Raw genomic sequence first — 14,422 nt, forward strand, 5'->3', positions numbered from 1 at the left:
TACTCGTATTTATACAAATAAATAAAGGCAAGTAGGATAAGTGTTGTATTTTCTACCGAGTAATAAAAATACAGAGATTAACTTGGAAACACAATCTTGAGTTTAGTTTACTTTCCCTCAAAGAAGCAACTCTTGATATCTCAAACTCCTTGAGTCTAAGATATCAAGAGGAACTGATTCTAGAAAGAGGTAAGGGGAGAGCTCTGTCTTATCTTTAATTTTCCCTTTGGTTTACTGTACAATCTAAACTACATTTCCCTCACCTTTTTTTAATGGTTACTTGTGGATTTCTATTTAGGTTCTGTCTAGACATGCAATTTATAATTATTCTAAGCTTTGCCCAAAGGGAATGAGTCTCTGGAGATATTCTGATTCCATCTATCTCATTTGACTGGTAGGTTAGTGCTGCTTTCAGTTCAACTAGTTTCTGTGTGATGATACACATTTAACATCATCAAATCCTAGAGACTGCCATTTAAAGTAAGTAGAAAACATTTTGCAGATCCTTAATTAACTTAAGAAACTGACACTGAGAACTTTGATTAAGACAGAATTTGTGTATTTCCATTCAAAAATCCTTTTTCTGCCTTCATATTGTTGCCCTTCTCAAATCTATTAGAATTTCCTACCATTTTTCTAGCAAAAACACTGGTATAGTCATTCAGCTAACAGAAATAATCTGGGTTGACTGTTACTAGATACTCTCATGGAAAACAAAGAGAATGAATGAGACAAAAATAATTTCACTACTTCCATGTATGCCTGATTTTCCTAAGATTCAATATATGTTTTATTTAATGGTCTGAGCCCATTAGCTACTGAGGATTAAATCATTACAGTATCATTTGTTCATCTGCTAATTTTCCCTGGCTGACTCAAAATCCTGTTTTTAAAACTTCCATTTGGTTTTCACTTAAAAACTTTGTTTCTGGTGGTTGATCTCCTAAAACAATGCAAGTGCCATAAGAATATTTTGCCTCTCTTTGCAAGGCTTTGAGCTATCTGGAACAACCAATTATAATTGATCATTTAGCTTCTAGATGCCCACCCACCTCTTCTAACTTGTTCAACCTGCCATTCTAGAGTCTGTGTGTAACAGACTGTAATGAGCCACATATTGCCTTGGAAGAACTCTGAAGATTAAATCCCACTTGAATCAAGGTATTAGTTACTTTTGCTTTCTTAGCAGAATTTCTGAAGAAGAAATGATGGAGAATAAATCTAGTTCTCAGGTGAAAATAAATGCCAACCAACAGAAGGCACAAAGACTGAAATTATTCCTCATGATGAATTGCATCAGCATCACACTGCTATCGACTAAGAACAGAAAGTTCTTTGGTGAACAGAATCTCAGAAAAGAAAAAGGAAAGAATAAAAGTCATTTAGGAAAAGTCGCAATTGGCTATTTCTTTCCTTCACCATTCACCCCCTCTTCAAATGATGTCATGTCCCACCTTCCTCTTGTTCTCATTTTCTACACTTCATGCTTAAAATTCTAAGGTAATGTATCTCAAGGCAGGAAAGCAGGTTGTGCTGTCAAGAGAGGAAGGGGAAAAGTTGCTAACTTGATTCTATGCAGCTGATAAGTGACAAGATGAGAAACATGTATGGAATTGACTTTCCTTCTAGGCTTCCTGTATTCCAGATAAACTCGTCCCACTGACAGGCTTTCTCCAATGTGCTCCAGCCAGGGAACCCTGAACTCTGAGAAAGCATGACTCCAAGTATGTTGTCCAAAAGGCTAATTTGCTTTTCTCATATCTACAGAAAATATTTTTTCTTTTTACTTAAAAAATGTTTTCCAGAATCAATAAATATGATATATATGTATGTTAAATTAATACAAATCAAATATAAAGGCTTTGATAGCTTCAAAAGTTCACACTGATAAAGTAATGAAGCCATAATACAGAATGCAGCCTGCCATGGTGGAAGAGCCATAGGAACCAGAGCCTTGAGAGGCTGAAGAGAGAAAAGATGTCTTAAGAAGGCTGGAAATAACCTTCCAAAGTTCAGAAATGATCATGGATATTAAGACATGATCATTAAATCTTTAGAGCTGTAGAGATAGCTATTAGAGACCTAAGATGTTTCCAACTTTCAGGCATATCAGGTGCCCTGGCTTTAAGGATTGCTGGAATTCTACAAATAAATAAAGGATTTATAAATAATATTTCAGAGACAGGTTACCAAATGTATGCCTAAACTGGCCAGGATGATGCCTGAAATTTCTCCAAAATAAATCTACTCTGTTGGCTTGATGCTGTATACAATTTTGTGTGGTTAAATTTTGTTTATGCTTTATCATTCCTAATAGTAAGACCAATGGGAGAAAAGAAAAGGGTGACAGCGAATGTGTGAGAAGTTGAGGGAAATGGACCCCATTAATGTGAGAGAAAAAAAAAAGGCAATGAATCCCGGAGGTGGTTTGACTACTTCCCAATTTGATGAGGACCTAAAGGGGCATCACCATTATATTCCAGTATTTTTTTTATTATGCTAGAATTGAATGGTTAATTTAAAAAATACCTGATTAAGTTTTTTAAGTACCTGGTACTTCGAGCTATTATATTTGGAAAGGTAAGAGGAAAAGTGCTATACTACTATTAGTTATTTTTATTTCTCTTTGTATCCAGTGAAAAATTCCCCCCACAAAACCCTGGCCTATAAAACATATAGATCCCATTTTTATCCTGAATCATATAGTAAGGCAAGAAAAGGCAATGAACACTGTCAGTGGATTTGCACAAATCCACACGAGTGAGTTGTTTATTTTACCAAAAAAATATTTTATTACAATGTATATTTATCATGTAACTGGTAAAGGTTTTATAACTATCATTACTTTGAATTCTAAAAAGATTACAAGCTAGCTTTACAGCCTACTGGAAAATCACAATTTTGAATGACAGTCATAGGGAATACAATGCTGAAAAATTTTAAAGATACTATTCAGCCAGAGACACATGAGGCTTACTTGAAAATCTAAAAACTTCACTAGTTATTCTGAAGTTTTCAAGGTAAAATTACTAAACTTTCAAACAAAAATTGTGTGCAGCTCTAAGATGAAATTATATACTATATTTTTGCAATATAAAAGTGGACTTCAGGAACAAAATCATTGCCCTTTTTGAAGGTATTTCTAGTATTACTATAAAATTGCAGAGATTATGCTTTCCCCTGCATTGTATGAGTTTACTGTAAAAGAACCTTAGAGACTGTATCATCCAGACCCCTCTGTGACCTTTTCTTTCATTTCAACCTTGTGTGTGTTAATACACTTTAATACTGGAGTTGCATAGAGATTTTGCAACTAAACATGTGAGCATTAAATGTACATGCTTGAAGACAAACCAAGCACATGCATTGTGACAACCATTAAAATTGCGTTGCATTGCCTTCCTTTCTAATCACAGTAAGACGGCAGAGTAGGAAAGGTGATATTCACATGGCCAAGGACCAGATTTTCCTGTTTGTACAGAGAAATATGACAGTCCAAATACCATGAAGATCATTAGTTACTTTAGGTTCAATCCCACATTTCTTCTTTTTTTTTCTTGGGTTTTAGACCATATTCCATCCATACTTGATAATTACTGAGAGCTAAGCTTTTTTAAAAAAGGAACTGAGTTTGTTCTTTCTGGGTTTTCATAATGTTGTTCATCTGTTCTTCTCCATCAACACCTGTCCCTCAACCCTCTAGATGTATTTTTCTAGATTGGCATTATCCAAAATGATGTTACATAGCCATCCTATGTAGATCAGTTTCTGAGATCTGAGTTAGGAAAGGCTGTCTTCTACACTCTTCTCTCTTAAGAGAGTCACCATGCACACCCCCTATTGAAGAATCCGAGAAAATTAAGAAGAAATAAAACTTATTTAAATACATTTTTCTCAAATGTATTTGATCACAACTTTTTTCCCCATAGCATACATGGAAATCTTAGGGGAAAATATAGTGATGGGGGATACTATGTTAGATTCTAATCTCTTGAACAGCTCCAACTCTTGACTACTGGCCTCTTATATGCAAACTATTCAGAAGGTATATTATTAACAAGAAGACAGTATTCAGAGCAGAGCCAGCATTCTTAATTACAGACTTAGAGAAGCTGTATGTTTAAATCCTTCATATCTAATAAGCATATACTGTAGTGGCTCAAGATGGCAATAGCCAGAGATTCTTCCACCAACACACAAAGGTTAATGAAGGCCTTTTAATTCTTTACTTATTTCATACAATTTATTTAGCACAGCTAACTCTTTTTTGTTACCCACCTGGAGATTTTTCTATACAAAATAGAAGAAATCACAGAAATAAAGGAGTATAATGAGAACTAAATAATACAATTGTACCCTTTCAACTTAATGGCAAAGTTTGAGCAAATAAGTTATGTATTACTAAAGAATATTTTAAAAATAAAAAGCTCATTTAAGGTTAAGGGAACCCAGACCCAGATAAACAACTCCCTTAAGTCAGCCCCTTATGATCTATCACTAGTGAAATGACTGATTCAAAAATGGCAGGTCTTCTTAACAAATTAGCTTTGAGATTCCTGAAGAGGATACAGCATACTAGCTAGGAGACTTTCATGCCAGAATCCTGTCTGGCTCTAGACAGAATATATAGAATATGGACACAACACAACACACACACATATGCAAGCACACATATGCTGTGTATTGCAGATGAGCAGTTTTTGTATGCACAAAAAATGTTTCCCTTAGAGACAATCTGTTTCTATTTTGCACTGAATATGGTTCTAGCTATGAGCTCTCCTTAGAGAAAAATAAAGACCACTTTGAGCATCATTTCATTCTTTAACATAGTAAACTTCTTCCCATATCAGGATCATCAGGACTCTTCTCCCTCCTTCTCAAGCTCTTTTTTTTCAAGTTTTAGCATAAATATCTTTTTTTTTTCAGTATGTTTTTTCCCAAAGTTACTTCTGGTGCCCATTTTATTCCTTCATTGAATACTCTATTTTTTATTTTGTAATACTTATTGCAACTATAATTCAATATTCCTGAAATTAAATATTTTATGATTGTCTCAGTATCTAAAATACCCATGTTAGGTTCATCAGTATGATCCCCAATCCTAGGATACCTAGCACATAGTAGGTCAGCAAAAACCATTCTTTAAATAAGTAACAGAAGAGGGTAATTATGGAATCTTAGTTTTAGCCTAGATGAACATATTCTGAAAGATATTTTTGCCATAATTTTTATACTTTTATCATCCTCTGTTATTTCAGTTTTATCTAAGAGTGTTCAGTAACTCTCCTGTCTTCTTCTCAGAGAGATCTTTGTAGGTGAGACTAGTACATTCTTGCTATTACTTTTCAAACAAAATTATAATCCCCATGCTTTTTATCAGAAAGGGCCAGAGCAACTGCATCACTCTTCATTTTGTACAGCCTCCCAGTTAACTCTGACAGGAGCTTCTATCTCCTTTCCAAGAGAAAAGGTGTCTCTTGGCAGCTTCCAGTCCTTTCTCTTCCCAGTTATTCTCTAAAAATTACACTTGGAGGACTGCTGAGTCCAAGACAGAAAAGCAGAGATCAAGAATGACCTCTAACTTAAGGTTAAGCACCCTGTAAAGGGTAAGGCCATATTGTCAATGGTCTGTATAAATACGTAAATGTATATGCAAACAGTAAGAAAAAGATGGCATTACTCATGTCTTTAAAAGAGACAGAAACTGAAACACAAGATATAAATAAGAAGATAATAGTTCTCAGAGCTCCTCAGATAATATGACTGAAAGATCCAAATTATGAGGGGTATGCATTTATATAATTAGTGAAGAGGCAACTTTAACAAAAAACAATACAAAATTAAGTAGAAGACTGGCATAGGACAGACAAATAGACTAATAGAAGAAAATTTACAGTGCAGAAATAAACCCAGACATTTACGGCCAATTGGTTTGGGGGGGGCAGGTAAAGAGTTTTGTTTGTTTGTTTGTTATTATTATTTAAAGGAGGTACTGGGGATTGAACCCAGGATCTCGCTCATGCTAAAGATACACTCTACCATTGATCTATACCTTCCCCTCTAAGGCCAATTGATTTTTGACAAGAGTACCAAGGCTTTTCAATGGGAAAAGAACTGTCTCTTCAGCTAATAGTGCTGGTACAACTGGATTTCCACATGCAAAGGAATGAAATTGGGATCCCTACTTACACTGTATGAAAAAACTAATTTACAATCAATCAATGACCTAAATATAAGACCTAAATCTATAAAACTACTAGACTAAAACCTAAGGGTTAATTTTTGTTACTTTGGTTTGGCAATGGCATCTTAGATATGACACTAAAAACAAGCAAAGCAACAAAAGAAAAAAAGACAAACTAGACTCCATCAAAAGTAAAAAAATTCTGTGCATCAAAGGACATGATCAAGAAAATAAAAAAGACAGCCTAGAGTATTTGTAAATCATGTATCTAGTAACGGTTTAATGTCTAGAATTGTAAAGGACTTCTAAAGCTCAACTACAAAAGACACTCAATGAAAAAAATAGCTTAAAAATTGGAATAGACTAATGAAGATATACAAATGGCCAATAGCACAAGAAAAGATGCTCAAAATCATTAGTCATGAAGAAAAAGCAAATCAAAATCACAAAGAGATACCATTTCATACCAACAAGTTTGATTATAATAAAAAAAATCAGAAAATGTCAAGTGTTGGCTGTGATGTGAAAAATCTAGAACCATCACATGCTGCTGGTGGGAATGGTGCATTTATTGTGGAAAATAGTTTGATGGTTCTTTAAAAGTTAAACATACAGTTCGCCTATGATCCTGTAACTCTACTCCTACATACATATCCCAAATAATTGAAAACAGAGGCTGAAGGAGTTATTTCTATATCAGTGTTATTTCAGCATTATTCACTAAATAGATAAAGGATGAATGGGTAAATAAAATGTGGTATATCCACACAATGGAATATTATCCAGCCATAAAAACGAATGACTTCTGATACGCTACAATATGGATAAACCTTGAAAACGTAAGTGAAATAAACTAGAAAGAGAAAAATATTTTATAATTACACTGATATGAAATATAAAAAATTGGAAAATTCCAACAGAATGTAGAATAGGGGCTACCAGGGACTGAGTTGAGGAAGCACTGAGGAGTTATTGCCTAATGGTTTTTCATGACCCCAAACATAAATTCTGAATGACTACAGAATTACAGAATAGGCCATGTTTGTTTTCCCAAGGGACTTAATTTGTACCTCAGATACAGTTCGAGATTCCTTAGCAGACCCTTACTAAGGATTTAGTGGCATTCTTTGCCACATCCTCCTTATATACATTTTAGTCTCTGAGAGGTTTCAAGATCTCACAGAAGGAAAGAGTTTTCATAAAAGCACCGAATGAAGTTCAAAGTGACCGTACAAAGCATCTAGTCCAGGTTTCTTTAAATTCAGTCATCTAAGATCCACCCTCACAGTGTTTCCATGTCCATACACTATTTTTGCTCTTACTCACTTATTTACTTTCCAGTTGTTTAATTAGCCATTCATGTGAGCTGCCGTGACACAATTCTATTCATAAAGTCACAGGTTTGAATTGAAGCTTATATTTTTTTCTCAGTGGACATTAAAATACATTTATGGCTCAAAAAAGAAAAAAGAGAGAGTCCTTCTTGGCCCAGGTAAAACTTGTCTTATGCCCTGTGTGCTGTTACAGCAGATGATGAAGCTAAGTATAGTGACTGGAGAAGAAGACTTTCACTGAGGAATTTAATGATAAAGGAGAAAGAAATGCCAGTGATGAAACTACATGGAAATCTTATTATTTTTCAAGGGCAAAGTAATTATCTTTTTATTAAAAAGAAGAGGTGAAAACAGCTGTGCCTGCATTTGTTTGTTTTCTTTTTTCCCTCTACAAATGCTTTTTTTCCAACAAGAATAATGCTATTCATTAGATTATAGCAATGTTTAGTGCATCAGAAGTCATTTTAATCAAGTAGAAAAAAAATGAAATTAAGTAATAAAAAAAGGAAGTGAGGAAACCAGGCCCAGGGTTAATGAAGGACAGAAAAAAGATCCTGCTTTGGGCCCTTCCTCCCTGAATCCATCAAAACTTTCCCTCTCATTTCCCTAGTCAATCTCTACAGGTACAAACAACTATCCTATACTTCCTGAGCTGTATTTTTTACTTTTCTCTTCTATAGTCTATAAGCTCTGGGGAGCACAGAAGAGGCCTTATTCCATGGACAGCCCTGTTACCTGGAACCATGTTAAGTACATGAGACTTGCTTAATATTGTTGAATATATATATATATATATATATATATATATATATATATATATATATATATATAAACAGGTATCTAGAGAAAAATTATTTTAACACTTTTATTATTAATAATACTTAATAAAATGGAGAGTATTCCTAAAAATCAAAGCCCCCATTATAAGAAGTGAATGAGTACATATTTAATAGGAGGAAAAACAAGAGACATTTCTGTAAATTTATGTAAGACACAGCATTAGTCTACATTTAAATGAAGTGAGACAAGTGTTAGCAGACTCTCCACTATGATAATTGGTGTTACTGTTTTCTAGCCACCGGACTGACAGATTCTATAATTTGCATTTATACGAGGTTAGAAACAGGGAAAGAAGACCTTTCAAAATATCTAAAGTGAAGACAGTCTGAAAAACGGAAATGGAGAGATTAAACAAGATTTAAAAAATAAACAGGATAGAAGTTAACTTGTAGGCAGTGAGATTTAAAAATCATCTAGGTATATGCAAACCACAGAAAAGAAAACCCCACATAATCAAATTTAGTAAACTTTATCCATTCTACTTTAACTTGGTTTTGAATAATAACAGATAATTTTTAGTGTCCTTTGTCTTGACCCAACCCCATTCCAAATTGTTCTTTCTGTTTCAATTTGCATTCTACTCATGGTCCAGTGTCCTCTGCTACAATCCAAAGGTCTGTAGAAGGATAAAAGCCAGTGATACTGCAGATAAGGTTAAGACAGTCATGGACATTGTGAAAGAGAATCCTCTTTGCTGAGCCTCAGGGCATCTACCACCACATGCATGCTTTAAAGCTTCACCAAATGAAGCATCAGTAGGACCTGGATAGGTGACATGATTCGATATAGTGCATCAGACAACCACATGCTGACCTCGAGAAATATGGTCCAAAATCAGACAAGAGCTGCTTCTCAGCACCAACCAAAGGACTGTCATGTAAAAAGAGAGAGCCAATGTCGTCAAAATTGTCATTTGTTATGGTTAAACCAAAAATCAGGCCTTTTATGTTAAATTTAATGATTATTAAGTCATCACGACTAAATATAATATTTAGGAGCACAATAAAGGCCAGGCATAACACATCTCTAGCTCCAATTTGTTCCTTCATCCTCCAGTTTGTAAATTGGGGTTTAATTGCACCTCAACAAAATTTAAATTTTATAGTTATTATTTTAATATAGCAATGGTTCTAAAGTTTTGTGATTAGAGTACAAAATATTAATACATTGAAAAATATTAAAATGTTCAGGAGAAGAGTTATTTCTAAGAATTATATTACACTGGATGATGTTACACTGCAAAACCCTTGCATACAGGGACTATTTACTTTCATGTTTTACATGGTACATTCTGACTCTCCACTTCACTTTCTCTCTTCCAAAAAATTGATTATGATACACTTTAAATCATGGCATTAATCTCTTTCTCAATTCAATTATTTAGTATATTTTATCTTTTCCCCGCTCCCATTCCATACCATCCTACAATAGTAAACTACGCTAATGTGTTTGGATGTATACTTCTCTTGCTATGTATTCTTACAAAGTAAATTGCTTTTGTTCCTTTAACTTAACAAGAACATAACAATACTATGCTATAGAGCTAGTTATTTTTGCCTTCCTACTAGGCATGTCATTTGCAACATGTTTGATCATCTAGTCTATTGTCTAGTATATCTGTGTGGTACTCTATAGGGTGCACCCACCACATATACCTATCCATCCTGACGTTATGGATATCCAGAGAGTCTCCAGCTTGCTGACACCATAAACAACACAGCAATAAACAACCTGTGAATGTTCCCTTGTGCATTTATGCAAGAAAGTCTTTGGTCTGTACTGTTCAAGACTAGAAACGCTTGTTCGGAGAGGATACAAATATATCATTTTACTAAGCATTGCTTAACTGCTTTCCAGGAGTCTTACAGCAATCTACAATTCCACCAGCAGACAAGAGGGTTCCTTTAGTCCAAATCCTGCTGAATGTATTGCATTATCCAGTTTAATAATGTACCTAAAATTATATATCATTATAGTAATTTTCAATTCTCTGTTTACCAATGAACATAAGCATCTCTTTATAAGTTTACTGACCTTTTAGCCTTTCTCTGTAAATTCCCAGACCAATTATTCACAATCTTATAAGATATTTATCATTTTCTTATTGATTTGTAGCAATCTCTTGTACAGTAAAAAAAAAAGTAATATGCATATAAGTCATTTGGGAACTTTAGCAAAATAACATACAATTCACTAGATCTGGGGTGCTATCAAGAGTCTGCATTTTCCATAAGATCCTTGGTGATGATGGTGATGATGGTGGTGGCGATGCCCCCACAGCGTAAGTCTGTCAATCATATTTTAAGTCATAAGGGTTAAGATTTTATTTGACTATTTGTGAAACTGTATTGTTCCATTTATATTCTAGAGTAAATTTATCATGTTTCTCAAAGCATCCAACTGATGTTCGAATGAGATTTATCAAATTAATTTTAAAATTAACTTAGAGAGAATTGATACCATAATGATATTCATTAAAGGCTGAGGATGTCCCTCAACATAGTCAAATCATCTTCTACATTCATTAACTTTGGAATTTTTCCATTGACTTGTGTATTTTCGGTTAAGCTAACCCCTAAGTACATTGTAGTTTTTGTGGAATTTCTAAAGGCTATTCTATTATTACTTATAGTTTGTAATAACTGACAGAGAGAGAAATGCTGTTAATTTTATTATGTGTATATTTTATCTGGCAACTTTGTTGTAAGTTGTTATTAGTCCATATAATTTATTGTGCATTATTGTTGTTTTTAGGTACCTAATTATTTAATCTGCCTCAAATCACAATTTTGTCTTTTCTCTTTCAATTCTTACGCTTAATTATTTTTTCTCAGAGCATTGATCAAGTTATCAAATACTATGCTATATAGTAGTTGTGTCAGTGAATAACCTAATCTTGACTTCATTTTAAAGGAAAAGTATTTAAATGTTTTCATTAAGTATAATGCTTACTGTAGATTTTCAAAATTCATTGTAGAGAATACATAAACGTATTTTATATGCTTTATATATATTCTTAGTAGTATCTATTTTTATAGGATTATACCTGTAAATACATGTGTATGAAATTATACAAACCTTCTTACATAATGTAAAAACAAGTACATATAATAAATGGTAGTTCCTAAGTATCCTTTAATTTGTTAAGTTTCTCTCAAAACATTACTGAATTTTATCAAAAGTGTTTTCTGCAACTACTGATATCAAAAGACTTCTCTCCTTGAGATAATTAATTAATGGAAAAATGTAAATTATATTCATAATTTTTGATGCAGAATCATTTTGCAATTTCTGTAATAAATACCATTTTATCATTATTATATAATATTCTAAATTTTATGTAGCTCTTGCATTATCTCCAATTATTAATGTACAACTCATAAGTAAGAAGTGCCATCACTTTTATTTTCCTCTTTATCTATGGTGACAAGAATTACTCTAATCTCCTGAAATGAATCTGGAAAGCTTGCTTTTTCTCTTTTTCTTCAACAGCTTGTGCTGACAGTTTTCTCTTGAAAATGGTAGAATTTCTATGAAACTATTTGTACTTTGAATATTTATGACCAGGAGGTTTTGAATACTATTTTTATTATTTATCCATCTAATCATGTTTTCTTCTTTTTCCCCATTTTAAACAATTTGTAGCTTTCTAGGAATTTATTATTTCATTGAATTTTTAAAATTAAATCATACTCATTAATATTTCCTATGAAATGGCTTTGGCTTAGTAATATTTTCTACTGTTCTTCATAATTTCCTTTTAATACAAATTGCTAAAAAATATGTCATTTGATTTCTAAACATACTGAATCTTTAATATAGATTTGGGTTATTAATTCCTAATTACATTGAATCATAATTGGGAAATTTATTCTGTATGATCTTGATACTACGATTACTCAGGCTTTTTGGTGGCCTAATTCACAGTGTTTTGTAAATGTTCTAGTCTATTGAATAGTGATAGCTTTATAATCAGTAGCTCAAGATTCATTTGTTCTATTGCTTATATCTCAGACACCTCTATGATTTTCTACTTAATTTATCAGAGAGGTGCATGTTAAAATGGCTAATCTGTATCACCTGTTTTCTGCAGTCTATCTGTTGTTTTGTAAGTATTGAGGCTCTGTATTAACATGCATACATATTCATGGCTGTTATATTATCTTTCTACATTGTTCCTTCTTAGTAGATGATAATTAACATCATTCATCACAGAAATTAAATCACTGCTTTGCAGACAATAAACCTTCAGAAATATTTTTAATTGCATTGGGCTAGAACTGAATTAGATAATGTAACTGGTTTTGAAGAATGAAAAACAGAGAAGTTGAGAAGTTGGAGGCTTACAAATGAATTAGAATTATCAATAATAAGCCATTCAGCTCTTGAAATTTCTCTGAAATCGAATGTCCACAAGAGTTCCAAAAAGCCAATTTATTGGGAGGTATAACCTAAGATATTACTGACTCTGTGAAAACAAACCTAGAAATCAGATCTTCTAGTTCAGTTTGAAAGAGAAAGGGCAAGATAGAAAGTCAAGACCAAGGAATCAGAAAATCAGAGATGGAGGGATCAAGAGAAGGAGAGAGATTGACAGAGGTAAAAAGAGAGTGATACAGGGACAGAGAAAGACAGAGAGACTAGCCTCATTCTTTGACCAATTATTACGTGCCAGGCACTGGATTTGTCCCTCACATATATTATTTTGTTAAAGTACACAAACATACTGCAGAGAACCATTTCTAGTAAGCAGGAAAAGAACCACTTCTAATAGACAACATACATCAGATTCTTTCCAATACAGCTTAGATATTTATGGTTTACGTCTTCACAGTCAATTTGATTCTGAATGAGATGAGTTTTCATAATCCACAGGTAGGCCTAATATATCCAATGGAGCAGAAAGAAAAGAACAATTACTACTGGAGTGTACACATGTAGATATATCTAATATCTGAATGTTTCATCTGGCTAAAAAAATGAGTCCAAAAATAGTAAACACAGAAATATCCTCACCTGTAGATAAAATTCCCGTTAAATTATATGCCTAATAATTGAACTTTCCCCTTTAGGATCCAGAAGATCCTTCTCTTCCCCATTCCTACATGTTATTGAAATTGTTGGCACTAAAATCACTGGATTCCACAGGTTGTAAAATGTAATGACTTGTCATTATAAAATGACATATATATGTTGAAACACTGTGTTTAACACATGTTTGTGTGTTTCTGAAAATCAAGGTATCTGTGGGAAATACAGTGTTTTGCAGTAAGTAGTCAATCAAATACGCAGTGTACCCATAGTAAAATGGTAAAGTTGCACAGATTAGATTCTTTCATATCTATTTCATTGCTTTTTTTCAGAATTTTCCTTTAAGTCACAGATCTCTCATAATTAAAAATACTATCAGCTTTTTGGGCTGAACTTTCTTTGGATTCATTCTCTCTGAGCCTAAAAACTCAATCTAGTCAAAGGCCTTTACCCAGTGTTACAGCCTGAAATGCTTCTGGCGTATTTTGGAGAGTAATGCTGTTTCCAGATTGCACTGATAAAAGCTTGTGTATTATGAAGGAAGGCAGCCCGCTGTAACTGTTCCATAGCTGGCATGGCTGGAGCTCGTCCCTTCTAAAGGAAGCTTTAAAGCCAAGTGAAATAATAACCTAGTTCTCCCTTGCATCTATCTGTTGCATATCCAAACTGTTTTTCTCTAGGACCTCTTAAAGCACATCACCTTTTATGAACTGAAATATCAAGAGAGAGATTTTCAGTCTCTATTTACCTGTAATTTGTTGAAGTATTTGACGTTATTTATCCAATTTCCTTCTACCCTGCTGAAGCTGAGTGAATGAGTGACTCTGGGTTCTGCCACTCAAGGTCTGGACTAAATACACAGTTATCACCTGAGAAGAGCTGAAATGTCAGCATCAATGTGATGAGCAGAGAACAGACATCTGAAAGCAGACTTGAGTTTCAACTGCTGGGCAGGATCTAATTCAGAAGGACCAGAGAATCAAAGTAAGAAACCACAGAGCCAAGAGCTTAGCAATGTGGAAAATAAATGAAA

The 14,422-nt window shown here is 33.6% G+C and overlaps 1 protein-coding gene across 1 annotated transcript in view; it reads right to left on the bottom strand.

Moving 5' to 3' along the window:
• The window catches only part of LOC107034844 (protein FAM170A-like), a 591,285-nt gene that overhangs the window by 452,196 nt on the left and 124,667 nt on the right, over nucleotides 1-14,422 (bottom strand). The window lies entirely within an intron of this gene.

Source organism: Vicugna pacos, chromosome 3 (genome assembly GCF_048564905.1).
Source record: "Vicugna pacos chromosome 3, VicPac4, whole genome shotgun sequence".
NCBI classification, from domain to species: domain Eukaryota; kingdom Metazoa; phylum Chordata; class Mammalia; order Artiodactyla; family Camelidae; genus Vicugna; species Vicugna pacos.